This window comes from Dreissena polymorpha, chromosome 10, assembly GCF_020536995.1.
Source record: "Dreissena polymorpha isolate Duluth1 chromosome 10, UMN_Dpol_1.0, whole genome shotgun sequence".
Lineage (NCBI taxonomy): Eukaryota > Metazoa > Mollusca > Bivalvia > Myida > Dreissenidae > Dreissena > Dreissena polymorpha.
This window is the reverse complement of record NC_068364.1, coordinates 85,648,350-85,652,180: the sequence shown is the minus strand read 5'-3', so window position 1 is coordinate 85,652,180 and position 3,831 is coordinate 85,648,350. Positions and strand designations below refer to the sequence as shown.

At 33.9% G+C, this 3,831-nt stretch overlaps 1 long non-coding RNA gene across 1 annotated transcript; it reads left to right on the top strand.

The window, feature by feature from the left end:
- Positions 1–356: 356 nt before the first annotated feature.
- Positions 357–2,670, top strand: LOC127847110 (uncharacterized). The gene is made up of 4 exons (XR_008033823.1): positions 357–501; positions 812–985; positions 1,650–1,833; positions 2,445–2,670. It is a non-coding gene; the product is annotated as an uncharacterized LOC127847110 (long non-coding RNA).
- The last annotated feature ends 1,161 nt before the right edge of the window (positions 2,671–3,831 follow it).

Below are 3,831 nucleotides of genomic sequence, written 5' to 3'. Positions count from 1 at the left end.
TTTATGAGGGTTTCGCGCCATCTGTCAAAGTCTCAAGTAGTCTCCAACCTAAACGCAAAACACTGAACTTATAGTATACAACAATGTTTTACCTACCACATGCACACAGAAATATTAAAACATAAAGTCATGGCATGTGCCCAAACAAAGAATTGTGACTTAAAATAAAAGTCGTTCCATTTTATAGAGTGTATAGCATTGAACACCAACAGTATTTAGTATACTGTAACCTTATTCGTGTGCCCCATATTCAACCTCCGCGCAGTGATTTGACGGGAACCAGCATAGCTGGATCATATCCCTGCCATCATAAGCAACCACGTGATGATAGTCGAGCCACGTGATACGATAAAACAATGGCGCCTTACAATATAAAGTGTTTCTTTATTTCTGTTCCTTAAGCCTTAGAAATTGCCTGTAACTAAGTTAGTTATAAGTGTAAACTATTAACTGATAACTAGGAAAGTGGACAGAATAAAGTCGAGTGCGCCCGCTAATAAAGTTAGTTTAGAACTATATTAAAATATGTTATGTCTCATCGAAATCCAGGCAGACGGCGTAGAAATGGTAGAATGAAAACATGGGCTTAAAATAGGAGCGGGATAATTATATTATTTACAAATTATTTGAACTGGTGTTGATTCCTCCCTCAAAGGAAATGTAGAATAATCCCTAATAAATTGTACGTATTCTTCTAAGGACCAGCTATGAACATATACAGATAATTTCCCTTTTCCACAATAAACGTTTTTCTGTAAATAGACAGCAACTATGTTATTTAATATACCAGTAACCTATCGGTCTATTGTAGATATTATCCAATCGAGTTCAAGCAAGATTCTTGGAACAAATCAACAATGTCTGCGCACGATGGTCCTCTAGAAATGCTGCATATAACAGCATTCTTCTGAAAAAAAAGTGTCTCACAGTTGATGCAGAATGGGGAAAACATTATTCAAGAAATATTACAGGAAATATCAGAAAGGTAAAGACTTTAATGTAACCATACATTAATAAGCAATCTATACAAACAATGTGAAACTGTAAAAATTGATCCTATCGGGTGCATAGAACTCTAGTAGAAGTAATTTTTTTATGCATGAAAAGAACATGAAAGCACACCTGAATGTGCAAACACACTAGCTGTTCTTCCTAAGTTATAACCCTACTTCTGTTTAAGATATTTTCATTCATCAAAGTGGATTCTGTAGGTTTTGCTTAAACATTTACATTTAAATAATACCTCGATGAAGTGTAAATTCTACCAATCATGACTATGCATCTTAAAAGTCTTTGAAAGGTTTTCTTCTATATTGTGAAAATTCCCTCTAATATGTTGTATACATTACTATATATATGTTTGTTTTTTGTGTGAGTTTATGATTAGAACGAAAGCTTCCACTTTATCTTATTGGATCATCATTTTCACTTTTGTGTGATGAATACAGAATATAAAAAACTTGTTCATTATATTTATCTGTCAGAAGTGGATGTATTTAGAATTGCGTTCTGTTTCTTTTTTCGTTTTACACGTTTTGTTTAAATAAGAGCAAAATAAATTGTCAGTATTCCTCTCTGTTGACAGGTCTTATTCACAATAAATCACAATAAAAAAGTGACATGCATCATGCCTTGTTGTTGTGTTTTAGCCTTCCGTTCGTCCTTGACCTGTTCTGCACAATGGCAATAGCTGGGAAAAACCCATCAGCCATTAAGATTGCCCCGATTGTTGCTGCCTAGTATGCCATCCTCATGAATGCCAGGAATGAGAAGTTGTCAGCGTGGCACAGACTCACAACAGTTGTATCCATCAAAGGGCACTTGGATGACTCGGTAAGCTCTAGAGTTGGCACAAGCACATTTTTTAAAGACAGGGATTTATGTTGGGGTTAAACGAGCTGTAGACAGAAAACTAATTTAAAGGAATAAAAAATGGGGGATATTTATATATCGGGCCTCATCATAGCTAAAAAATAAAGGAAAAGATGGCCCTTGTTTGGTTTTTACAACTGTAGGAATATGATCATTGAGGTTGGGAATTAAACTAAATTTGTCGTTAAAGTATTTTAACAGCGTGGTTCAAATTATGTATTTATGCAAATTCTGACCACAAAAATATTAACAGGACTTATGTTATATCTTTTCACAACAATCTGAAAATGTAATTACATAATATGCCTATGGATAAACATTTGTTTTGCCATTTGGAACCTGACCCAAAAATGAGGATTTATCCATTATTGTTATTATCTGTTATTGAAGGCATTTGAGTTTGTATACTATTCAAAATCATTAATATCTGCTGCATAAATCCATTAGCATTCTTAGGTTTTAAGATTAAAATAAAATGATATAATGAACACTTTAAGTCATAAAGTGGCTTCTTCAAATTAGTTTCTCTTACTGTTAATATATGGATTATTTCTACAATTGACAACTGGTAGGCACTAACACTTTTCAACCGCATGGGGCTGACAATGTTGACATCATCCAAACTGCGCCTTTTGGATGAAGCTGGTGAAATGCTGGAAGACAACATCGCCAGAAGTCTAAGAAAACCCACTTGTCAAAATCACGGGTGACAATTTGGACATCTATGTCAGAACAGGACATCATTCACTGGACAGACACAAAAAGGACCTCCACATGTTTGCCTCAAATATCATCTTCAGCAGGGTAGGTAATGTTGAGCTACTAATGGTTAAAATTACACCCCTTCTTGTCTAGTTTGATTGGTGAGGTTAACAATAGCATCACTAAACTGTTGATATCATGATCTGTTAACAATATACTGAGTAAATAATACTATTTAGTAGTAATGCATTTTTGTTCACATTGATGGTATCAGAAGCTTTCCACACTATTATACATGTGTACAGGAGAACATTGTTCATTAGTTAAAATGAATGAATGAATACAACAGGTATTCTTTCTAAAAAAATATCATGATTCTGATTCACTTAATACAAAGTGCCAAACACAACAAATTAAATTTATACGGAAAAAAAACACTCAATTAAAAGGTGTTCAAAAATGTTGTTAATCAAAAACATGTGTATGTCTATTTGTATTTAAGATTGCACAACGAGAATCGTTCAGCACTAGTTTCACCATGCCATCACTTGGAACACTTTCTCCAGGGAAGTTCTTTCCCAATGATCACCACAGAGACACTTTGACAAACACCTACTGTGTATTGTTAGGTAAAATTCAAATTATTTGAGTGCTGGTATTGTTTGACGTGTGAAGTGTTTTTTTATTTATTGTCTATGGTTGAGCATGAATCTATCTATCAGCTAAAAAATTATTGTACAGGTACTATAATTTAATAAAATACTCTTAAAACATATAGTCTTTATATTGAGTAGACTGGGCTTTTGTTAAAGGAAGTTTGGGAGTTTACTCCCAGTTTTGTTCATAAAAACTTTCGAAATTGCATCCCAGGAAGTCTCAAAACTTCCCAAATCCAACACTTCAAAGTGGAAAATACAGAGACTTCCAGATTTCAAATTAACGGAAACACCGGATATCATAGCATGTACAATTTTCTTCTGAAAAGCTGCTTAAGCATGTTTTTCCTTAAATCTGTTGTTTTTACTGTATAATCATTAAAGTAGTACAATGAAGAATGCTAGATAAACAAGTAATACAAAATAGCAAGAATTGTTATGTATAGAAAATAGTTGTGACTACTGTATTTATTGTTTATGTTGTTTTACTCCAGGAAGAATACTGGCCGAGCTTAAAGACTTCTCCTGGCTTCAAAAAGTGCTCCCAGCCCACATCTATCATCCTAACCAAGCTGAGATGAGGCAAAAATGAAGTTGACTG